The sequence below is a fragment of the Diceros bicornis genome, unplaced genomic scaffold (genome assembly GCF_020826845.1).
Source record: "Diceros bicornis minor isolate mBicDic1 unplaced genomic scaffold, mDicBic1.mat.cur scaffold_96_ctg1, whole genome shotgun sequence".
Lineage (NCBI taxonomy): Eukaryota > Metazoa > Chordata > Mammalia > Perissodactyla > Rhinocerotidae > Diceros > Diceros bicornis.
Window position 1 is genome coordinate 700,656 of NW_026691855.1, and position 26,579 is coordinate 727,234.

Here is a 26,579-nt window from a genome sequence, read left to right on the forward strand (position 1 = left end):
ACCCCCTCAGGCCAAGGGTGCATGCTCAGCCACCCGGGACTAGGGCTGGCCTCGGGGGTCCTCAGTGAGGGCCCCATCCTCCCACCATGATCTGACTGGCTGGGGCATCCCTCGTTGACTACCAGCTGCAGGTGAAGGAACCCCACCCTTCTTGACTTGGCTTCAGGTGCTGTCTCCCTCACCTCCCACAATACCTCACAGATCGCAGGCCTCATCACTTCCTTGGAAGGGTGGGTCTGTCCAGGGTGGCCACAGTCAGACTGGGGTTCGAGCTCAAGGTTCTTCCTAGGCCAGTTGCTTTGTCCTGGGGCTCATTTCTTTCCAGAAAGACAAAGCCATGGCCTCACCCCATGCCTAGACTTGGCGACTGCAGCCAGGTGGAGGAAAGGCTCTGTGGAGAAAAAAGGGCCGAGACAGGCATATGGCAAAGCAGGAAGTGCAGCACCAGCAGCCCATAGGCATTTGGGAGACTATGCCAAACTGGGCAAGCCCTTCCAGGGTCAGTTCCCAGTCTCCTCTCTGGCGTCGGGAAAGCTTGGCCTTCCTAGGGCCCAGGCCATGGTTCTGGGGAGAAATCCGCGATGGAGGGCACTCGTGAGGCCCTCTGCCTGAGGTCGCAGGTGTCACGCCCAGGGCAACTGCAAGCCTGGCTCTGCTTGCCAGTTTTATCAAAAGAAGTCTGGACAAATATCCAAACCTGGCACCTGGGCCAGGCCCCTTCTGAGGGGACAAGTTACAGAGGACATAGCCCTGGGGACGTCTGCCAAGTCTCCTGGGGCGTGTGCTGGGCCTCGTCAGAGGAGGAAGCAGTCCGGCAAGTGGTGTGAGAGACCACAGATCAGGCAGCCTCCCACACCCAGGTCCCTGTCTTCCCCAGGAATCCCAAGGGAGGATGATGGTCTTGGCAGTGGCGAGAGCGCTGGGGCGGGCGCTGAGGCAGCCCTTGGATGCTCTGAGAGAGGCACCGAGGGATGGACTGCCCCTGGCCAGGTCTGAGGGACCGATCCAGCTTGGGGCAGCCGGGGGCGAACCACAGCATGTCCACAGCCCTCTCTGCAGATCCAAGCACCAGGCAAGCACCTGCCATGGCTGATCCCATTAGTCCCTACAAGATCACCATGAAATTTATCCTCTCCACACCAACTTTTAAGAAGAGCAAACTGAGTCTCAGAGAGATGTGGGCATTTGCCCAAGGTACACAGCTGGCAGTGGGCAGAGTCACCACTGTGCTGAGGGCTGAGTGGCTACTCACCTAGTAAACAGCTGGTCCAGGACCCGGCGGCATGTGTTTGAGGCCAAGTAGTTCACCATGAAGGTGGTGAAGCTGGAGATGTTCTTAATCAGGAAAGCTGGTGCAATGGACACTGTCAGCTTCTCCATCATGCCTGCCTGGAGGACATGCATCCTGCAGGCCTCATTTAAATTCACAGTGGACTCATCCTCACACTAGGGGAGAGGAGGAGGAACATACAGTCAGTGACATCATAGTGAACCACCAGGAGGAATGACGTGTCTCTCTACCCTCCTGTGTAGCTTCTGGGGAGGAGTGGAGGTCCAGATTCCTTTGGGAGAGGGACTGTCGGACACTGTAGTGAGAAAATTCTGGGGCAGCCGTTCCCAGGGGAATCTCATATTTGAGTCAGGATTCTACTACTGCCTTGATCTTCTGAGGGTCCTGGGTGTGAAGACACCTCTGCAACCACACTCACCTCAGAGCAGCCCTGGTCATTGATGGACTGGTGCACCTGTGTCCACTCCAGGGAGATGGCAAACTGGAAAGCATGCACCAGCTCCTCGACCATCTCCTGGGTGCAGATCTGCAGTGACAGTGCCCAGCAGTCAGGCCAGGAGGGATCAGGGGCCTGCCTGGACTTTGCCACAGTGAGAAACTCCACCACAGATCAGGCACAGAGGAGAATCTGCATAGATTCCACCAAGGAAGGAATGTGAGGACACCTTGAGGGCACAACATTCACATGTGGATAGAGGAGCTTGGTCCCCAGCGCTCACCTTCCTCTCCTGCAGCCAAGATCTTGAGTATGAACATGACACACTGCCCGACTCCCACCATCTAGCTTCCTGCTCCTGCCCAGGCTGGGTCCTCCTCATCTCCAGCTTCCCTAACTCCACCTCCCCCCCACACACACACAATGAGGGTTAAGGGGTGTGGGGCTGTCCTTTTGGGATCACAGTTCTGGCCTGACCTAGAGTGGTCTGCCCTGGACTACACTGTTACCTCATGGTTCCTCCTGCCAGAAGGCCACAAACATTCGCAGTGAGGGCTGAGCCAATGTCTAAAGCGACTTAACACGCTCTCTTCCTTGGCTTTCCGGGGGCCAGAGCCTGGGAAAGTCACGGGACAACACGAGAACATCCTGCTGTGTCGAGTGTCTCCACTCAAATGAACTGGACAGGAGGCTGTGTTTACAATGTTGGTGCCTGGTAACCAGAGTTCTAAGTTCTGTTGGGTGCTGTCACCAAGGAAGTGAGGTCACTTCTTCAAGGTTCTATTACTTTGCCCCATCCTTCAATCAGACCCACTCAAAGCCGCCGCTAGGCTGTTGGCTGCTCTCCCTCTTTGCCCATGTCATCTCCATCACTGTACACAAATGCCCATCACCACCCTCCCCACAGCTCCTTGGGAGTGGATCCAGGCCCCAGCTTTGAGGAGACAGAGCTGAGGTCAGACCTCTTTTTTCCTACCAGTTATGTGTCCTGGAAAAGCTGCTGTGCCTCTCAAGATCTCCCCACTCTCCCAAGCTGCACAATGAGGATTGGGCTAAAAACAGCTTCCTAGGGACCTCATCAGGTGTATATGTAATAATACGTACAACATCTGTGGGATGGTGTCACATGTGTCTAATGCACACACTTAGAGATGGAGGAAGTACAAGGAGTAGGACATCACATAGAATACCAGTCAGAACTTCTCTAAGTCCCAGATGTGTGAAATTTGGTAAGTCACTGCCACTCTGAGCCTCATTTTCAGGTCTGCATCCTGAAGGGGTTGAAATTAGAGGAAATTCAGACATTGTGATCCACTGGCATTAACCCTTCCAGGGTCCCCTGTTTTACTCAGAATCAGTCCCAAGAGGCTCATGTTGGCCTATGTGGTGGGAGCCTCCACAATGTTCCCAATGCTCCCTGCCTCCTAGAGTGCACATCATTGTGTCACCACTAAGTGGTAAGTATCCGGCTTCTGAACAACAGAACACAGCCAAGGTGACGGGATGTCACTTCCAAGTTTTAATTACAAAACGTCTGTCACTTCCTGCTTACTGGCTTACTTGGGTTCCCTACTTACCTCCCTCCTTCTGTTTCTCTCTCTCTCTCTCTCTCTCTCTCTCTATCAAATCACCAGAATTGAGAGAGCAAGTGCTGATGTTTTCAGTTGCACTATGTAGAGGCTCCATAGGAGAGAACTGAGGGAGTGTCCAGCCAAAAGACAGACATGAGCTCAGACTCTCAGTCCAAATGGATCCTGGCAAAACCCATGTGCGTGATCTTGTGTGGGAATGTTCCCCCATTTGAGCCCTGTTGAGACCACAACCCTGCTTCACAGAGACTTTGAGGCAGAGGCACCCAGCTAAGCCATGCCAGATGCTTGGCTCACAGAAATTATGAGATGGTATATATTTGTACTGTATAGGTGCTAGGTTTTGGATTAATGTTGTCACAGAGGAACAGAAAGTAACAGTCTACCGTGTCCCAGGATCCAGCCTGATCACCCTCCTCTCTCCCCTCACTCTCTCTTCTCAGGCTCCCTCCAGCCACACTGGCCACATTTCTGACCTTCCCTAGTCAAACTCGCTTCTTCCTGTGAGTCTCTGCACCAGGGAGCCTTCTCCTTGACACACTAACTGTTCCCAGACATACACAGGGGTGCTTACACTTGTCATTCTGGTCACAGCAAAGGGCTGAAATGCCTCAGAGAGGCCTTTCAGAACCTCCTAGCACAGTCTCTACCATCACAGATCTCACATCCAGAAGAGCATTACATGATTTCCTCCTCCTTCCTCCCATTGAGTTAAAATGAGTGCATGATGAAGGGCTGTGTGTTTTGGCTGAAGCAGAGGCAACTCCTTCTGGTTATAGCAAGCACACGACTGTCTCTTCCAGGCCGAATTTTTCTCACCATGAGTCCATTGTTTAAGGAAATCATCATTCCCTCTCTTTCATGGGTCTGGTTTCCCCAAGAACACAGTGAACCATCCCCTCTCCCTGTGCTGCATCACCATAAACCCAGAGCCAGAAGATAAGCACCAGGTTAAAACACCACCAGATCCTGAATTCAGTCACTGCTGAGACCCTCCCATCAATGTTGTCATTCAATCGGGACTCCTGAGGACACCTTTCCCCTGAGACCCACTCCCAGCCTGTCCTCAGCTTCTTACAGTAACACTGAAATTTACTCAAAGTCCTCCCAACCTGGGAAAGAAACATTCTGAAATGTTCTCTTTATTAATTTTCAGGGACTGGGGACATAGGTAGATGTAATATCAGTGTGTATGTGCAGTAGTTTCTATGCACGTATTCTATTTTTCAGACACAGATAAAATAGTGTGGCTACTCAGTGCACCAAGAAAATGAATAACTGATCAAATTTTTTCATGATGTGAAGTCTTTAGAGAGTAAATGTCATGGTTAAGAGCACAGACTATGGAGCTAACTCCTCACGTCCAAATTCCAGCTCAATCCCTCATTAGATATTAGTGTTGACCGAGTTATTTACCTGATTGGTGCCTCAGTTTCTTCATCTCTCAGTTGGCAATAATGATCAGCATACCTATTTTGTAGGTTTATGGAGAGCATTAAAGGAGTTAATGTTTGAAAAATGCTTGGAACACCTAGCGTATTACCAGTGCTGTACCTATATATTAGAAATAAAATTTAGAAATTCTTCTGACACTGCCTGTGAGCCCCAGAGGGTGATACTGTTGCCTGGATGTATGTAGAAAGCACTCCATGACATACGATGAATAAATGAGTGAACAACATTGGCGAATGCATTACCAATGTCACCTATGTCACCCTACAGGCATTCCCAAGCCGAACCACACACAGACATTCCTGCTCTCTCCTGCATCTCAGTCCCTGGAGGAATGACTGGGGTTTCTTGGACTCTGGTAACCGTGCCCACTAAAGGTTATTTTCTGTCAGCAAACCCCAGTCTTTGTCCAAGTGCTGCAGCTCACAGGGTCTGCACTCTGATCCTTGTCTTCACTAGAGGGAGAAGTGCCATCCCCAGATCTGGGCACACGAAGAGCCTGATCCTTGGAGAAAATGATTCCTTGGCCCTGGGGCAGGTAGAAGAGCTCAGGGACAGAGTGGGATTTGGGGAAAATCCTCCAGGTGTTGTCAGAAGGGATGGAGGCAGGGGATGTGTCAGCAAGGACTGGTCTGGTTGGTGGGCCGTGGTGGTTAAATAGTAGAGGGGCTGGGAAGTTTCATAGCTTCTAGCATAATACAATCAATATGACGGTCATGAAATCAGAATCAGCATAATTAAGGCCAAATCAACACAATGTCAGCTGTTCCATGACTCTCTAATCCAGTAGTGACTTATAATAAGGGTATTCGTGATCTATCATCTCTTTTTCATTGATTGGCTAGAGTAATTATTCTTTACATAGCCTGTCTATTTTTACATAGTAAAGAAAAAGTGAGTTTTAAAACAACCCTCCCTGGAAAAGTCTCCCTAACATATTGAATTAATAACAGAAGCCACGACAGGAAATTCACCACTTATCTTGAGCTTTAGTCTCTGGTTTTAGATCTTCCTAACTGGTAATTTTCCTAGACTTCTGCCTTCTTTCTTGAGATTAGTCTACTTAGGAGTAAGTAAGAGTACAACCTCATACCATGTGAGAATTGGTGGGACTCTAGGAAAAGGTTTGTTTCATTCTGTCAGTGTGTGTGTGCGCGTGTGTGTATGAGACTTTTTGCTGCATCTGGCAGTGTGGGCCAGTGTAGACTCCTTTTCTAGGGAAAAAATTTCCCTAATCACTTTCTCTGGACTTTCTTTTCACTGATGGCTTCACCAGCACTGTCCAATAGTAACATTAAGCACTCTATATTATGGAATTTAAATATTTTTTAGTAGTAACATTTTAAAAAATGAAAACAAACAGATGAAACTAATTTTAATAGTATATTTTAACCCACTATAACCAAGATATTATCAATGTGGGTGCAGTCTATACAAAACTTAATAATGAGAGTTTACATTTTTTTCCTGAGTTTCATAAATCCAGTGTGTACTTCCCACTTACAGTACAATCTCCATTTGTAAGTTGAGTTTTTTCAGACATACATTGTCTGCACTGAGATTTAATGTTCACAGTTGTCAAATAAGAGTCACTAGGAGTGGGGTGGATGATAATTTCACCACTGATTTAAGCTCTAATGGAGCTATGAACACCAACTGGTCAATGGGTTAATCAAATGAATACTCATATAGTATAGAAGAATGGTATGATTTGGGATTTAGAAAAAGACTGGGGACCATGTGTCCTGACAGGGAGCTCCAAGGATTTTGTTGTTGAGAGTAACAAGGACAAAAAGAGAATAAAGTCATACACATAAGTGTCTAACAACATGGGGGGGAAGAAATGACCTGCCGTTGTGCTGAGTTTTGACCTCGTGGTTTCTTTTCTTGACCCAAATCTCTTTGATGATGTCCCAGGACATAGGTCAGATTAATCCCTAAAGGGAGAGAGGGAGGGTAGACGTACAAGGCATCTGTCATAATTGTCCTACGAAGGCAGACTTCATTTACAACTCTGATCCACTTTCACAATTTATTTTTTTAGGGTAAGAGGAAAAGAAGTATGATGGTCCAATCATCACAGAGGAAGTGAAATGATTGTGGAAAGCAATCTAAACCAAAGCCTGGTTTGAACATCTCCATCCCTTTGAGAATGTACAGTTGCATATTCAAGAGGCCAGTTACTAGAATCACATCATATCCTGGCAATGAGGTCAGATGTCAGCAAAGGGAGGAAACCTTGGAGCAGCCCCAACAACTCTGCTGGCAGAAGAGACTGCAAGGTCTCCAGGCCTGCAGAGTACAGGGGAACTGTTAAGTGCTTTGGACCTTGCCAAATCCCTGCCCAACCTTACACCTACTAGCACAGGTGTATCCCTGCCAGGTGACCTCGCAGGTGTTCTGAACTCCAGTCCCATGCCCACCCCTGCCTGAACTTCAGATTCAGCAGAGATGATCCCAGGAGCTGGTCTGTACATCCCACAGCTCCTTTGCAAACGTCTTCTGGTGACTGAGGAAGATATCAGGAAACAGGAAGGGAAAGTGAAGACGTCAAGTGACAGACTGGCGGTAGCACTGATGCAGACACACTCACTAGCGAGGCAGGGTGAGTGAGGGGCCCTGAAGGACATCCCGACAAACACGATGAAGAAAACAGAAGACGGCGCAGATGACATGGAGCTCACACTACATTAATGCCTCCGCAAGGGTCCTGATGTCTTCTTGCTTTGACCTCTTGAAACTTTAATATATACCAATAATTTTCTTTTCTTTGATTCCTTTGCATGACAGAGAAGATACAGACAGTGATCCTTCTGAGGTGAGAGATTAGGTTTCAGATGAGGAGAGAAAGGAGATCTTTCTTTCTCATTTTGTTCTCTCATTTTCCTTTACTGAGTGTTATCTATTTGTATTTTAAGACCAATATTTATCACAATCAGGGGATTCCTTAGAGTTTTGCCCTCACAGTCACAGAGAAAACATAGCTGGTCCAAATGGATTGTCCTTTTTGTGTAATATTGCAAGAGATTCCAACATAATATTTCACGAAAGATCTGTTATTTCTGTCTTCTCAAAAAAGACACCTAGTTCTGGGTCTCTATTTTTCTGGTATTTGTTGCACGTGGAAGCACAGTTGCATACAATGAAATACTGGATTGTCCCTTTTTTTAGATTTATATGTATTGGACATTTGATTCATGAAAATTGATATGCCATTGTGTTATCATGCTGTCAGGAGAACGACTGTTTTCAGCATCACAAGTCTCACAACAAGCCAGGGTGTTGGGATTTGCCTATTTGCCTGATCGAGTATGTTGCACTCTTCAAATCCTCTTTATCATTACTAACTTTTGTCCCACAGTTTTATCAGTTTCTGAGAGCAATGTGTTAAACAATAATAGAGTATCTTAGTATTTATATCTTCCCTAAAAAATGAGTTATCTTTTAGCTAAATTTTCTCTCCTCTATTCTTCCATGTGGTAATCATATGGAATTTTCGTTCAAATGTTTTTAATGTCTTGTTTTAAAACTAATACTAAATTAGACAGACGGTTTTTTCCTTTCCTCATGACTCCTGTTATGTTTTCCTGGGTTCACCTTTCCTCTTCCTGATGTACATTCTTTACCGGTTCTTTCACTGCAGGCCTGTGGGTGGTCAACTTTGAGTCTCTTTGTAAGTCAGAAAACGTCTTTCTTTCTTTGACACATAGTTTGAATAGGTGTTTACTTTAGGTTTGTAGTAATTTTTTTCCTTCTTTGTCAAGTTATTTAATATTTCTGAGCCTCCACATCTTAAGCTTAAAATGGGAATAAATCCCTAAAATTGTGACTGTAACTGAGATAATACATGCAGAGCTTTCCAGTCATGTTTCTTAGAAGAAATTAGTCAATAATGATAACTATTATCAATCATTATAATGATATTATAATAATCAATATATAATATTAATGTATAATAATAATTATACATTAATTTATAATTATAATGTACAGTATATAAGGTATAATGTATGCAATGTATAATAATAACATATTAATATTATTAATCATTAGAATCTTCATAGTATGCATTCTTGGAGAATCACTGCTTCAGATTGAGAATGTGAGGCTCATACACAAAAATTGTGAGAGAGTGTCATCACTGTTACTTTAATTCTCAGCCCTTGGGTATCTTCAGCTGTGGTCGTCTGCACAGTGTGTACAGATAATATAAGCTGTTCCCACAGACCCACTGCAGAACAGCGCAGCCTGCCTCATGCCTGGGATGATCTGGTCTGCTTGTTGGGAAGCCTCTGCTGTGAGGCTAGTTGGACTCTGTACAGAGAAAGATGAAAAAAGACTCTTTCTTTTCCTTCAATTTCTCCCACCGAGTATTATTCACTTTTACATCCACAGCAGATACTCTCTTCCCAGAGCCTTGGTTTTTCTCTGGGATTCAAGCTTCCCAGACACCTAGTCATTTCAGCTCCCAAGGCGCAAGTTGAACGCAGAGTCATGTCTCACCCACTCCTCCCATCTTGGTCTGTTTCTCGTCACAGAGGAGCCATGAGTGGGGAGAGGAGCCATCGAGGGAGACTGATCTGGAACTCCCGGTGAATCTGAGCTTCAGAGAATGAAGCAGAAAAGGGGGAACCTGAGACTGCCAGGTCTTCAGTGGGGGAGGAATATGGAGGAACCGAGAGGGGTGTGATGGCTGCACAGAGTCAAGGGGAAGGATGTTTCAAAGTTTCCTAAGAAGAGAAACCTTGCACTGAAGTCTGGATTCGATTTTAAATGATGGCAACGTCTGTGCTGGTTTCACCGATTCTGGTGTCCCTGAGGGATGAAGTGGTGTGACACCACAGGACAGAAGTTGCAGTCACTTTCAGGACTTAAGGAAGGTGAAACCTTTCAACTTAGTCCCCTGTGAGCCAGTCAGGGGTCAAGTCTAGAAAGGCTCGGAGCCTGTGTCCGTCCAATGTGGTTTCTTTTTGTTCCAGTCAAGCACCTCTGGAAACCAGCTGGGAAAAAGGGAACTCAGTTCTAGTCATATCTAATCATCACAGCTTCCGTAGGTCGCCATGAGGCAGGTAATAACCCAGGCATCGTCACTGGACCTCATTGTCGCCCTCCTTCTTCCGCTGGCAGACAGTGACTTGTGAGGTGAGGAGAGTGCATCAGAATGGTCCAGTCAGCTGCCCAGTATGGGAGACTCCAGGGGAAGGAGATGCCAAAGCCACAGAGACCCGATGCCTCCTGTGTCTCCCTCTTTTTTTTTTCCACTTAATTTTCACACTCAGTCCTTCTTTTCCTTCCCTTTTCCCTCGTTCGGCTCTCTCTCCCTTTCTTTCCCCTACATGCTCTAGCTTAATTGAGGTTTTAACGACATACAGAAAACTGCAAACATTTAAAGTGTTCAATTTGATACATTTTGATTATAACTTATTGAACCATCACCACAATCAAGAAAAGGAACGCTATCTTAGCCAAATTTACTCATGCTCATTTTAATTCCTCCTTCCCTGCCGTTTGCAAACACATACTAAAATGTTTATAAATGGGATCATATACTATGTACTCATTTTTTACTGGCTTCTTTCACTCAGCATAAATATTTTGACATTTATGCTTGTCATTGCCTGTACTATGAATTCATTCCTATCCCCAACCCTTCCCTGGGAGCACTGTGCACACACCCGAGAACATCCCATGTTGGTGTGAGAGCCAATAGTAATGCTGCATCCCCAAATTAGGAATGCGCCTTGGTGCAACTCTGGGAGGGGTTGGCCTGAGCCCTGGAACCGCACATGAATGCTTTCCTGAATGGTTGGAAAACGCACCATGCCACTGCAGTCCCAATGATTGGCCAATGCTCAGAACCCATGAAGAAGCCCCACCCACCAAACACAGAGGTTGCATGAGCATAAGAAAAGGCAGCAGCAGATATATGAGCACATGCAAATGCTTTCTCAGGTGGCGCAAATACCCATAGTAGTGCTGCAGTCTCACAACTGTACACGTGCCTCCATGTGGCAGCAGCTCTGAGCCTAGTGGGAATGTTTTCCCAGCAAGTGGAAACACTCACTGTACCCACACAACTTCCAGCATATGGGGTGGGATCAGAAACACAGCTCACGTTTCCCCACAGCGGTAGCAGGTGGAATCTGCAACCTGATACTACCACAAATACACAGGCAAAAGATTAGTTCATCAAACACCATAAGAAACTACAGTAACAATTCAGGGCAGAAGGAAACGACAAATCTCCAGAAACGAAACTTGAAGTCACAGAAATTTACAATCTAAATGACAGTGTTCAAAATAACTGTCATAAATAAACTCACCAAGTTGCAAGAATGTTCAGAGAGTTCGATGAACTCAGGAATAAATTTAATGAGGAAAAGGAATACTTCATCAAAGAGACTGAAGCTATTAAAAAAAAACAAGCAGAAAATCTGGATATGAAGAACATAATTAAAAAGATAAAAAAAATCTAGAATCCTTAAAAAATAGAGCTGATATTATGAATGCAAGAATTAGTGATTTAGAGGATAGAAATATAGAAATGCTTCCAGTGCACAAGGAGAGAGAACTCTGATTTTTAGAAAAGGAAGGAATTCTTGTAGAAATATACAATTCAATTATAAAAGCAACATAAGAATTATACGTATCCCAGAGGGAGAAGAGAGGCAGAAAGGAGCAGAGAGCTTGTTCAAAGAAATAATAGCTGAGAACTTCCCAAACCTGAGGAAGAACCGGACTTACAAATACATGAAGCCAACAGAACGACTAATAACATCAACGCCAAAAGACCTTCTCCAAGGCATATAATAGTAAAATTGGTAAAATCCAATGACAAAAAGAACTATTAAGGGAAGCAAAACAGAAGAATATAACCTACAAAGGAACGCTTATCAGGCTTTCAGCGTATTTCTTGGCAGAAACTTTACAGGCAAGGAAAGAATGGAATGATATATTAGAAATACTGAAAGACAAAGACTTTCAGCCAAGAATACTCTATCCAGTGAAATGATCCTTATGATACAATGGAGAAATAAAAGTTTTCCCAGATAAACAAAGGCTGAGGGAGTTCAACGCCACTAGATCTCCCATACAAGCAATGATCAAGAACGTCCTCATACCCGAAATAAAAAGAAGGCAAATGTCTACAAATCTTTGAGCAAAAAGATAAATAGACAGACAAAATCAGAAAGCTACAGCTCTGTTTCACAACAGGGTACCAAATACTTAATTATAACTTAAAAGAAGAAGGGAAGGAAAGCATCAAAAGTAACTATAAACACTTCAACTTAGTCACAAACTCACAACACAAAAATGAATAACTTGTGACAACAATAACTCATAACGAGAAGAGGAAAGTGATGGAACCTGCTTAGGCCAATGGAGATAAGAGGCTATCAGAAGATGGACTACCTCATCTATGAGTTATTCATACAAACCCCACAGTAACCAGCAAACAAAAAATCAGAGCAGAGCCATAGATCATAAAAAAAGAGACAACCTCCATGAAAACCCCCAACGTGAAATGGTAGTCAGAAACACAATGGAAGAGAAACAATGAAAATATAGATTAGGTGGGATTAAGCCCTCAAGTATCAATAATCACTCTAAATGTAAATCGATTGAATTCTCCAATCAACAGACACACAGTGGTGGGGTGGATTAGAAAACAAGACCCAACAATATGCTGCCTCCAGGAAACACATCTCAGCTCTAAAAACAAACAGGCTTAGATTGAAGGGATGGGAGACAATACTCCAATCAAATGGCAAAAAAAAAAGAAAGTAGGTGTTGCCATACTTATATCAGACAAAGCAGACTTCAAGATAAAAAAGACTATGAGAGACAAAGAGGGGCAGTATATAATGATAAAGGGGACTTTCCGCCAAGAGGACATAACACTTATAAAAATATATGCACCTAACACAGCAGCACAAAAGAATATAAAGCAACCCTTAATAGACCCAAAGGGAGAAATTAACAGCAACACAATAATAGCAGGGGACCTGAACACCCCACTTACATCCATGGATAGATCATGCAGAGAAAGGCAACAAGTCAATAGTGTAATTAAATGAAACATATGATCAGATGAACTTAATCAATATACATAGAGCATACCCTCCCAAAACAGCAGAATACACATTATTCTTAAGTGTACATGGAACATTCTCAAAGATAGACCATATGTTGTGAAACAAGGCAAGCCTGAATAAATTTAAGATTGAAATCATATCAAGCTTTTTTTCTGACCACAACGCTATGACACTTGAAATCAACTAAAAGAAAAAAGATGGGGAAGTCACAAATATGTGGAGACTAAAGAACACATGACTGAAGAACCATTGGATAAATGAACAAATCAAAGGAGAAATCAAAAAATACCTGAAGACAAACGAAAAAGACAACAAAACAACTCTTATGGGATGCAGCAAAAGCAGTTCTAAGAAGGAAATTCATAGCAATACAAGCACATCTCAACAAACAAGAAAAATACCAAATAAGTAACCTTAAACTACACCTAATAGAACCAGAAAATGAAGAATAAATGAAGCCCAAAGTCAGCAGAATGAGGGAAATAATAAAAATTAGAGCAGAAATAAATGAAATAGAGACTAAAATAACTGTAGAAAGGATCAATGAAAGAAAGAGCTGGTTCTTTGAGAAGACTGAAACAAAATTGACAGACCCTTAACCAGACTCACTAAGAAAAAAAGAGAGAAGGCTCAAAGACATAAAATTAGAAATGAAAGAGGAGAAATTACAACAGATACCACAGAAATCCAAAGGACAATAAGAGAATACACTGAACAACTTATATGCCACCAAATTGGATAACCTAAAAGAAATAGATAAATTCTTAGATTCACACAACCTCCCAAAACTGAATCAAGAAGAAATAGAGAAAATGAACAGGCCAGTCACATGTAAAGAGAATGAAATTGTTATCAAAAACCTCCCAAATAACAAAAGTCCGGGACCAGCTGTCTTCTCTGGAGAATTCTACCAAATATTCAAACAAGATTTAATACCTATGCTTCTCAAACTATTCCAAACAGTTGAAGAAGATGGAACACTTCTTAATACATTCTATGAGGCCAACATCACCATGACAGCAAAAGCAGGCAAGGATAGCACAAAGAAGGAATATTACAGACCAATATCACTGATGAACACAGATGCAAATATCCTCAACTATATATCAGCAAATGGAACACAGCAATATATTAAAAGGATCATATACCATGATCAAGTGGAATTTATACCAGGGATGCAGGGATGTTTCAACATTCGCAAATGAATCAGTGTGAAACACCACATTAACAAAATGAGGAATAAAAATCACATTATCCTCTCCACAGATGCAGAGAAAGGATTTGACAAGATCCAACATCCATTTATGATAAAAACTCTCAATAAAATGGGTATAGAAGGAACGTACCTCAACACAATAAAGGCCATATATCAGAAACCCACAGCCAATATCATACTTAATGGTGAAAGACTTAAAGCCATTCCTCTGAGAACAGGAAGAAGACAAAGGTGCCCACTCTCGCCACTCTCATTCAACATACTACTGGAGGTTTTGGCCAGAGCAATTAGGCTGGAAAAGGAAATAAAAGGAATCCAAATTGGAAAGGAAGAAATGAAACTCTTGCTGTTTGGAGATGACATGATTGTAAATATAGAAAACCCTAAAGAATCCATCAGAAAACTATTAGAAATAATCAACAACTACAGCAAAGTTGCAGTGTACAAAATCAACTTACAAAAATCAGTTGCATTTCTATACTCTAATAATGAACTAACAGAAAGAGAACTCAAGAATACAATCCCATTTACAATTGCAACAAAAAGAAAAAAGTGTCTAGGGAAAAATTTAACCAAATAGGTTAAAGACCTATACAATGAAAACTATAAGACATTATTGAAAGAAATCAGTGATGACCTGAAGTAACGGGAAGATATTCCATGCACATGGATTGGAAGAATAAACACAGTTAAAATGTCCATATTACCTAAAGTAATCTACAGATTCAATGCAATCCCAATCAGAATCCCAATGACATTCTTCATAGAAATAGAACACAGAATCCTAAAATGTATATGGAATAACAAAAGACCTTGAACAGTCAAAGCAATCCTGAGAGGAAAGAGCAAAGCAGGAGGCATCACAATCCTAACTTGAAAATATATTACACAGCTATACTAATCAAAATGGCATGGTGCTGGCACAAAAGCAGACTCATAGATCAATGGAACAGAACTGAAAGCCCAGAAAGAAAACCACCCATCTGTGGTCAGTTAATCTCTGACAAAGGAGCCAAGATCATACAATGGAGAAAGGAAAGTCTCTTCAATAAATGCTGTTGGGAAAACTGGACACCCACATGCAAAAGAATGAAAGTAGATCATTATCTTCCACCATACACAAAAATTAACTCGAAATGGATAAAAGACTTGACTCTAACATTTGAAACCATAAAACTTCTAGAAGAAAATATACGCAGTGCAGTCTTTGACATTGCTCTTAGCAGCATCTTTTCCAATACCATGTCTACTCAGGCAAGGGAAAGAAAAGAAAAAATATACAAATGGGACTACATGAGACTAAAAGGCTTCTGCAAGGCAAAGGAAACGATGAACAAAATGAAAAGACAGGGCCAGCCCCGTGACTTAGTGGTTAAGTGCACGCGAACCTCTACTGGCGGCCCATGTTTGGATCCCGGACTCTCACAGACGCAACGCTTGTCCGCTCATGCTGAAGCCATGTCCCCCATACAGCAACTAGAAGGATGTACAACTATGACATACAACTATCAACCGGGACTTGGGGAAAAAACAAAAGGAGGAGGATTGGCAATAGATGTTAGCTCAGAGCCGGTCTTCCTCAGAAAAAAACAGAAGGATTAGCACAGATGTTAGCTCAGGACTGATCTTCCTCACACACAAAAAAAAAAAAAACGAAAAGACAATCCACCAACTGGGAGAAAATATTTGCAAATCATATATCTGACAAGGTGTTAATCTCCAAAATATATAAACAACTCATACAACCCAACCACAAATAAACTGATAATCCAATCTAAAAATCGGCAGAGGCTATGAACAGACATTTTTCCAAAGAAGATATACAGAAGCCCAACAGGCACATGAAAAGATGTATAACATCACTAACTATTAGGGATATTCAAATCAAAACTACAATGAGAGATCACCTTACACCTGTCAGAATGGCTATAACTCCCAAGACAAAAAATAACAAATGTTGGAAAGGACAAGGAGAAAAGGTCACCCTCATACACTGCTGGTGGGAATGCAAACTAGTGCAGCCACCAGGGAAAACAGTATGGAGATTTCTCAAAAAATTTAAAATAGAAATACCATACCTTCCAGCTATCCCACTACTGGGTATTTATCCAAAGACACTGAAACCAACAATTCAAAGAGATTTATGCACCCCTGTGTTCACTGCGGCATTATTCACAATAACCAAGACATGGAAGCAATCCAAGTACCCTGCTACAGATGAACAGATAAAGAAGATGTGGTATGTATTATATACAATGGAATACTACTCAGCCAGAAAAAAAAAAGACAAGATCGTCCTGTTTGCAGCAACCTGGATGGACCTTGAGGGTATGATGATAAATGAAATAAGCCAGACAAAGACAAATAGCATTATTTCACTCATATGTAGAAGATAAACATATCCAGGGATAAAGAGAAGAGATTAGTGGTTACCAGAGGGGAATGGGGCTGGGTGTTGAGTGAAAGAGTTAAAGGGGCACATATGCATGGTGATGGATAAAAGTTAGACTACCGATGGTAAGCACGATGCAGTCTATAAGAAATTCACAAATAATAATGAACACCCGAAATTACACCATGTTAAAACCCTTTATAGTTTCAATAGAATAATTGAAAAAGAAAAAAATAATTCATTCCTCTTTATGGGTGAATATTATCCCACTGTGGGGATATATCACACTTTGTGTATCCATTCACCAGTAGATGGACATTTGGGTTGTTTTCCATTTTTATCTACTATAAATAGGTTGTTATCAACATGTGTGTACAAGTCTGTGTATAGACATATGTGTTTATTTCCCTTAGATGGATTCCTAGGAGAGGAATGGCTGGGTAGACGTATGTAAATATTAAAGACGCATCCAAGCTATTTTTCACCAGCACTCAATGAGAGTTTCAGTGACTTGACATCTTCAACAACACTTGCTATAGTCAGTCATTTTAATTTTAGCCACTCTTAAGTGTGGTGGAATCTCATGATGACTGTCACTTACATTTCCCCAATGACTCATGTGGAGGAGGAGAAGTCAAGCCACGCACAGACTGGGAGAAAACATCTGCAAAACATATCCCTAGAAAAGGACATGTATTTATAATATATAAAGAGCTCTTACAACCCAATAGTAAGAAGACAAGGAACACGTCATGTCTTACCAAGACACAGCAGATCAGGCCTGTGATGAGCACCAGGAGTCCCGCCAAGCAGATGAGGATGAGGGCCCAGAAGGGGAGATCTGGGGAGACATGTGGTGGGGTGAGCCACATCCTGTCATTGCCCCAGGGCTCCTGGTGACCCCACTGTGCCTCAACCGTCCTTGACAAGGGTTGGCCAACTTTTCTCATCATCCAAGACCCTGTGTGCATGGTTCTCTTCGATGAGGCACAGCATCAAGATACTCGCCCCCTACCATGGGCTGGGGCTTCCTACAGGTTTACCAGGCTTCTGAGTCAAGGCATCATCTCTGTTGGGAGAATACTCTGGAAGTGAATGAAATAGAGAATGCATGTGGGTGTGTTTCACTCTTTTTAATAAAACTTTTTAGACACAGAAAAATAAAGGGAACAGCCTCATAAACATCCATCATCTAGATTTAACAATGTATATTCCAATTAATTAAAACAATGTTGCATCAATGTATAAATTATTAACACTTGCCACCCTTGATTCATCACATGTTTTCAATGAAATATTAAAGTCAAGTAGACATCATCATGTTTCACACCATTTTAGTTTCCATCTCTAAAATGTGAGCATACTTTGCTACAAAATACAAGACCATTATCACAGAACAAAAGTGTAATAAATTAAACCAAATTCGTACTTCTGGGCACAGAGAACTGAATTTGGGCTGGACTTTCTTATTACAGCCGGGGGCAGAATGGGTCATCACAGTTGGCAAGCCTATGGGATCTCTCTAAATTTGTAAAATCCAACTCAAAAGTGTTCTTCCGTGCCTAGAAACACATCATCCCCTTCTCCTTTATCTATTTGCTTAATATTCATTTTCTAGAATTAACCTACAATGTAATTTCCTGCAGGAAGTCTTCCCTGATTTCCGCCTGCAAGTATGAGTTTGTTCACATCAAATAATTGATAAGTTTCAATTCTCTATTCTTGTTATTCCCAGCTACAAGATAAACTCCAGGAGGGGAGGACACACAGCACCCAGTGGGCATGGGGACAGGGGTGCAGGTCCCTCTACTTGTACCTCTACCCAGACAACCTCTTAGAGGTGTGCTGTCTGATATGGAGCAGCTAGAAGTATCTTTTGAATTAAAATTAATTTTAGGTAAATAAAATAGAAATTCTAGTACCTCAGTAACATTAAAAATCAGTAAAAATAAAGACCAGTCACAATACAATCCTTCGAGTACTCAACAGCCACATGTGTCTATGCACTGGAGAGCACAGATATAGAACATTCCACCACTGCAGAAAGTTCTAACGCATTGGTGATCATCTAGAGCGGGACTTGGCAAACTATAGCCTGTGGATCAGAAAATCCATCCACCCCCAAACCTGTGAGTCTGCTTCACACATGGCTGGAGGCCCTCAGTGACCATCTGGTCCAGTTGCGTCAGTGCAGAGATAAGGAAACAAAAGTCCAGAGAGGGGAGGTGACTAACTTTAGGTCACAGAGCTGTCTAGGAGAAGGTGAGGGCCTCCTATATTACACTGGTTTCCTTTTGTCTCTCTCAATGGTGAGTAAAGACTGGGGGGCTACGCCACCTCCTGCCAACCTGAGAAAGTTCAATGCTCTCTAAGCCCCAGACATCCAGAGTCCCCGGAAAGGCCTCACTTTCTTTCCCAATGACCAGGGAGCCGTATCATCCCCAAGAACACTCTTCCTGTCCACTGTCAAGTTCTGCAGCTGGGTCCATTATGGGTCAGCCACAGGAATTCCTCATAGTTGGCAACTCTGTCCAGTCTCTGTGCCAAGGTGGCAAGGTACACAGGGAGTCTGCTCCAGTGTGGTTACTGTGGGGGACAGACATGGAAGGGCACAAGGGATGAACAATGGTGTCTGGAATTCTACCCTGATTCTAGATTCCCTGCTTCAGGGTCCTGTCCAAGAGAACTTTCTGCAATAATGTAAACCTTTGTCTGCACTACCATATACACTCATTATTAGCACCATGTTGTTATCAAGCACTTAAAATGTGGCTAGTGTGTGTGAGTGAGGAACTGAATTTCTCACATAATTTCATTTTAAGTAATTAATTTATAAATAAATAACCACAGGGAGAACATTTTTGAAACTTTGGAGTAAGGACTTCTGCAAATGCATAAAAACAATGAAAACACTGTAAAAATTGTCAAAATCAACTTTTCAGAAGTCTAGAAATTAATCAACGGCCTGTAAATATCTGAGGAGGGTTTAGTGAAGAAACATGGTGGAATCTTGATAAAGGGAGCCAGCTTTGTGGCACTATAACTTGCACTATCCCATCCTGCTCTCACAATATCCTCCAAAACTTTGAAAACCGTCATTCTCAGAACTATAGTGGCTGAGACATCCAGCAGCCCAGCAGCCATAATGGGTTTGGAGCTCTCAAAAGACCCATGCCCGCTGAACTCTCACTAGCTGACCTGCCTGGAAGCTCCCTGAAAAAGCCCCATGTTCAGGGCTTGTAGTTACTTGACTCAGAGCTTGCCCAGGGAGGAAAGTCCGTCCCCAGGGCACTTCCTAAAAACAATCAAGGCTAATTGTTTTCTATTGTAGTTGCCTGAGGGAGTGATATCAGCTGAGGCAGGCAAGATGTCAGCCAAATCTTAGAAGAAAAATTGGGAGAATGAGATGTCCACAGGGGCCTTTGAAAAGCTGCAGTGTATTTGCCGGCATCTAGAAGGCCACATGGGCTCAGGGCTGTGGCATGCCCGGGAAAGACTTGAGAACATCTTAATCTCTCACCTCTAGTTGAAGGGTTGGCTTAATATCTGAAAACTTGATTATGTAATACACTATATTAATAGAATAAGGGCCAATAACACGCAATCTCAACCACATATACAGAAAATAATTTGACAAAATACAACACCCTTCATGTCAAAAAAAGTAAACACTCAACAAATTAGGAATAGAAGAAAACTTTCTCAACCTATAAACAGCATCGATGAAAAACCCACGGCTAACACCATATTCAATGGTGAAAGACTGAAAATTTCCCCCTAAGACCAGGGACAAGAAAATGATGTCTTCCCTTATCTCATATGTTAATCACAGGTACTAGAGGTTATAAAGAGGGCAATTAGGCAAGAAAAAGGAATAAAAGAAACCCAGATTGGAAGGGAAGAGGTCAAACTATATGTTTTGCAGAGGAGAAGATATTTTATATAGAAAAACCTAAAAAATACACTCCTCCCCACACACAATATGTGAACCGTATCTCAATAGGTGTATAAAAAATTTAAATTGCCCCATGTGCTTAGTGGCTCTACTACTGGAGAACACAGTTAGACTGCTGATATTTGTTGAAAGTCTCCAGAAGAGGAGGAGGAGGAGGATGCTGGAGGTTGGTGGCCCCAAATGATAATGCTTTTCTCATTCCCCAAAAACTTATGGAAGGAGATGGTAGGATTAGCTGACAGGGATGTGGGGCAGAATGGGCACCATGTCAGTGACATCAAGATCAAGGATATGTCACTTGAGCTCAGAGTCATCAGCCACCAGCTCAGCCAATGTTTCCAATCTCCTCAACCTACATCAAGTCGGTGATCAGGCATGAGTGGAATATGTCTCACATCTGGCTGCCCTTGTAGAGCTCGGTGACCTAGAACAAACACGAGGGAGAGTGGGTGAGATGGAGGTCTCCTGGCGATGCAGGGTGCCACTGGAGCCAGTGAAATATCACAGACCTTGGGGCAAGGGAGACCTGTCTTCAAATCCTGGCTCTGCCCCTAACTCACTGTGTGACGCTAGGCACAATACTCCCCTTTCTGAGCTTCAGTTTACCCATGTGAGAAATGGGCAAGGCAGCTAGGACATCACCTCTGGACACTGAGAGAAGCCACACATGCAGGGAAAGTGAAGGGGTGAAACAATCACGTAACAGATGTAAGTCAGGCAGAGGAATGACGCTGCCCTCAGGGCAAGGGGAGAAGGGAGAGAGAGACCCCACCTGGTCCTGGGTGTCTCTCGGCAGGGCGGTGTACTCTGAGCATGTGGGCTCCAGGTTGCTGAGGTTCCCGACGATGATGCGGAAATGTAGCTGGTGCTCTCTCTGGATGGATAAACTCTGAGCTGCAGAGCCAGGAGCCACGGAGAGGAAGAGCTGAAATGTGGAGACTCTCCGCTCCCAGCACAGAGGGATGGTGGCCCACGGGATCAGGGTGGTGGGTGCAGATGGCGTCACACTGGTGGCTGCCCCATCCTTCTCAGGCCTGGGGAGAGAGGGATGTGGGGACTCTGGAGAGAGGTCCTGAAACCTCTGGGAGTGGGGGCCAGAACTGGAAGGAGGAAATGGGAGGACAGTGGGGAGACAAAGAGGGGTAGTCACAAAAGTGGTCATTAGGGGCAAATGCTCAGGGGAGGGTCTCACCTGAAGGAGACCAGTCTGCAACTCGAGTAGAAGGGACCCAGGCTGCTCCTCTTGAACAATGATCCAGCTGGGGAGGAAGGAGGAGGAGGATGAGCAGGAGGGACAGGAGTTAGAGGAGGGGCTCGGTGGGATTTAATCCACCAGGCTCTGCAGGACCCTCTCAATGGAGTTGAACATGGCTGAGCCATTGCTCCTGTCTGATGAATACCAGAGTGTGGAGATGGGGAAGGTGACTGTGAGGGTCTTCAGGTTGTGCCCCAAAGCTGCAAGACAAGAGGGAGAGCAATGGCCATCTCTGAGAGCTGGCCTGAGACCAGACCAGAGTCCTGCACTCATTATAATCTGTCGTCTTCTCTCATAGTGACACCACCATCCACCCATGTCGTCACGCAAGTCAGAACCAGCATATCTGCTCAGCTCCTCTTTCCTCCCAGTAATACCCATTCACCTTGCACACTGGTCGTCACATATACTCCATCCCTGTCTCAGCTCAGGTCTTGACTTCTTTCACCCAGACCAACACCCCAGCAGGCTCACTGGATGCTCTGTCTAAAGGATGTTCTACATGGACTACTAGAAGAATCTTTCTGAAATGAATACCTCACTAGGGCCACCACTGCTCTAGTACCACCCATGGCTCCCTATGGCCTTCAGTGTTTAGTTCAACCTTCTTGACCTGGCACTCAAGGCTCTACTCAATCTGGCTCCTGCTGACCGTTCAGTATCATTTTATCCATCTACTGCGGTTTAAACTTCATGCTTCACGCAAACCAAATTCGTTTCAATTCTCCCCTTACAGCATGTTGTTTCTGGCCGGAGCCTTTGCTCATGGAATCCACTGTGCCAGGAAAACCTTTCATCCTTTATTTGCCATGGTCCCTCCCATTCATTCTTAAAGACTTCATTCTGGTGAAACTTTCTCTGGCAAGCTCTTCCCCTCCAAATTATGCCAGGTGTCTCTCCCCGAAGCATCCCACATTGTATTATAATGGTGTGTTAATTTCATAAGACTAGGGGCTCTCTGAGGGCTAGCCTTAGACTGAATCGTTGGTAGAATCTTTGTGATCAGCATGATTGCCCTAAAACCAGAATTTCACACCCTGGCTTCCCAGCTCCTGGATCACAACTGGCTGGTGGGGGATTGGGGCCGGAGAACTTCTCTTGGGAAGCAAAAGGGGCCCCCGATACCTGTGGTGGCTTCTGGTAGCACAGGTGATGATCAAGTATGGAGGGACGTGGTGGCTGGCTCAGGAGCTGTGGCCAGGGCTCTCTTCAGGGAGGGGTAGAGTGGGAGGAGCCCCCAAGTTAACCCGGGCTCCAGCAGTGGCTGTCCCATTACCACCATTCACAGATGAAGCATAAATGAGAGTGAGGGGACGGGTGACTGTGTGAGTAGAGGGATGAGCAAGCCTGTGGATGAGAGGGGCCCAAGAGAGAGAGATAGGTGAACAAGAGAGACTGAACTCGGAGGAGAGACAGATGGACAGGCAGAAAACTGGACAGACGGATGGGATACCTGGAAAAGGAGGACCAAGGGCGGCACTTTAGCAGAATTAAAGTGTAAACCACGTGGGTCAGAATGTGTGGAGAACATGTCTCTGTATAAGGCTTTCTCACCCTGGGCTGGGACTCTCCACCAGAACCCGGGAGGGAGAGAAGGGATGAATTAGGGCCCTTCCAGGTCCTTCCCTCACCAAGGACAGCAGGTGTAGGAGAACATGTGCTCCCCATCCACAAAGGCGGACGGGACCCAGGAGATCAGGGCCAGGAATACTCACTGTTGGTTGTCGGGGCCACGGCTCCATAGGTGAAACCTGTGGAGAGAAGGCAAGACGAGCTGAGCAAGAGTTGGGGTGAACATAAAGGATTAAGGAGAAGGAGGATGTAGGGACCTTTGTGGGAAAAGCAGAGGGGAAAACAGAGGGGAAGAGGGGTGAGTTGTTCAGGGGGGCGGCAACGAGATGGAAGGTGGCTGGACCCAGTGATCACACAGTGATGAGAAGTCTGAACCCACACCAGGTGGATAGAGAGATGGATCATAGCTCACTTTAGAGCAAAGGAGGTAACACAGAACTCCGACTGGGAGAGACAGCATGGCTGTAGTACAGCCCCTCACCACTGACATAGAGGCTGTCCCCATCCAGGGTGAAGGAGCCTAGGTGGGAGACGCCCTGGGTCTCATGGCTCAACTCCCAGTAGAGTCACTCTCTGTCCAGCCCTGGACCTGCGCGGGTCAGAGTGGAAGGTGCAAATGATGTCCACCCCAGTGGCTGCCCCACCCTTCTCAAGCCTGGGGGAATAAGAAGATGGGGATGTGGACTATTGAGCAGGGGTCCTTCTGGGTGTGGAAGGCGAGAGAGGGCAAGGGAGGAGGCTGAAGGAGATGCTAAAGGGGCTGCTCTGATGCTTGCAGGGGCTCTCCTAGGTGTCTCTCGTGTGAGACAATCCCCTCACAAGTAAGGCCTGACTTCATTTACGATGTGGGGGGGGCATGTGAGTGGCAAAGAGGGGTGAACACACAGACCTGTGCGAGGGGTAACCTGCAGGTCTGCACGGACAGCAGCGAGGAGCACAGTCAGTGCCCTGTGCCATCTGATACATGCAGGCAAGAAAGTACCGTTACGTTCTCTCGGTTCTACACTCCAAGGTCTTTTCTTTCTACTTATTTCTTGCTCCAGAGCCATCAGCGAGGCGTAGGGAACAATCATCTTATTCCTAATCTTATTCCCAGCACCTCCCATCTTGCCTATTAAGTCTTCATTCTTAACCATGAAGTCCATTTTAACCCCCGTGTTTAGACCAAACACTAATTACATAATCCTTCTACTCACATCTCTCCAGAGTCTGCCCACTGGTCTTAGAACAGAGCCCCAAGTCACTCCTGACCTTGTCCAGCCTGTCCCCCTCGCTGGTCTGGCTCACACCTCTCCCCCTGTGTTGACTTGGCTCAGCCATCCCTCTTCTCAGTTCATGGACACACCAGGCTCTCTGGTTCAGGGGTGTCCTCATGCGGGTCCCTCTGCCTGAAACACTTTCTTGAACACACTCCCACACCCTCACTCCAGTCTAACCCTCCAACTAGCTAAATCCAGTCCCAACTCTAGCTCTCAAGCTAAATATCAGTCCTTCTCAAGAGGGCTTCCCTGCCCCCTCAGGTTGAGTCCCCTTGTGCCAAACTCCCACATCACTCTCATCATTAACATTTCAAAATCCAAATTCCCAAATACAATATAAATTCCATGAAGGTGGTACAAGGTCTCTCTGGTTCACCAGGTCCCCATGCATGTGGCCCAGTGCCTGGCTCATGAGATGAGGAACCATCCCGGTTTGTCTAGGACTGCCCTGGTTTGAACACTAAACATCCTGTGTCCTGGAAAACCCCTCTGTCCTGAATAAACGAGGATGGTTGGTCACCATAAATTATACACTCAGAGACTATCTATTGCATGACAAGCACAAATTCCCCTCAAGAACGTCACAAGAAAGCTAGAATGAAAAAGGCACACACACAGAAAATTAGTAGAAGCCAACAACTAAATACAAAATTACTTAACAAGATTCTCTGCAACGTGAATCACCAGACCATTATTTTAGAAAAGTTTCAAGAATCAAAGTTAATTCCCTTTAGAAGGCAAGGTGGTGAGGACAGTCTTTTTGGAGACTAGTGCCCTTCCCTTCAATCTACAGTGTTGCTTAGTATTCCTCCAAATGATTTGAAATGTCATAAAGAAAAAAAAATGCTCAAAATGAATCTGGCTACTGGCAAATTAAATTTTAAATATTTTATTAATACAAAGAAGTTCAAATCATCTTTTTCCCTGAATGCTCCTCTATTTCAAATTTTTGTGGAGGATTTACAGGATTTTAGAAGTCAAATTGAATGGTTCTAAGGAATGTTGCTGAGTATCCCTGCTAGTATTTCATGGGGTGTCTTCTAATACTACATACACACGCAAAACATTTTTGTATTTATAATATGTATAAATCCTGACTTTTGAGTATTATGCAATGCAAGTAAATCTATATTTTCTACTATAATCCACATTTGCAGTTATTTACGTTTGTTTCATATGTTCTTATTTGCATATAACTGTACTTACTGAAATATTTACCACACAGAACCACGCACAGTTTACCATCCTTCACTTGAATATAATCCATAAAACATCAATAATTTTTCTCAAGATACCCTCACTCTCAGTGAGTCCATGTGGTGACAACCTGAGACCAGGATACCCCACTGGCAGGTCTTCTGCACAGCGGAGGCTGCCGGAACATCTTGGTACCAGGTCCACAGGGTACTCACCTGGTCACACAGAAATCCATGGATCAGCGAGAACAGGTGGCCCCTGAGCCTGGTTTCACCTCAAACTTGAGCTCCACAGATGCTTTTCATGTCTGAGGGGGGAAAAATGCGCAAACAATCTTTTGAGGCATTTTATAGGGTGTTGGATGGAAAGGCCACCCCATTCACTCTTCTTTTTTTGTATTTACTGATTTCACTGTAACTGTTGGCTGTGACTGGATTTTCCCGATTCCTATCCAGCCACCTGCTCCCCGAGATGGGAGAAAGCAGCTTCGTACTGCGTGCACTTGAGTCACTCAACTCGGCTGGACAGAGACATTTTGGTGACTCTGGACCCTTTAAACAAGCTTGTCATTTAGGGACCTTGTAAGTGACTCGCTGAATTGTCAGCAATTTCCACCCTTCATTCAGGGCTCGGGAGATTTTCAGGCCCTGAAGCAGGTTCCCCAACTTCTGCACCACTGACATCTGGGGCCTGGCAATTCTGTGTCGGGCTGTCCTGGGCCCTGGAGGACGCTGAGCAGCATTCCTGCCTCCCCCTCTAGATGCCAGGAGCGCCCCCATTTGTAACAACCCAAACACAGCCTGCAGACGCGGATAAGCCCCCTGGGGACAAAATCACATGGAGAACGGTGATGGGGACTCTGAGGAGGG

The 26,579-nt window shown here is 44.4% G+C and overlaps 1 long non-coding RNA gene across 1 annotated transcript; it reads right to left on the bottom strand.

Moving 5' to 3' along the window:
* Positions 1-21,625: 21,625 nt before the first annotated feature.
* On the bottom strand, positions 21,626-25,963 carry LOC131403935 (uncharacterized). Its single transcript, XR_009219652.1, has 4 exons — positions 25,926-25,963; positions 23,398-23,433; positions 21,761-21,882; positions 21,626-21,686 (listed from the first exon to the last, which is right to left on the bottom strand). It is a non-coding gene; the product is annotated as an uncharacterized LOC131403935 (long non-coding RNA).
* Positions 25,964-26,579: the final 616 nt, after the last annotated feature.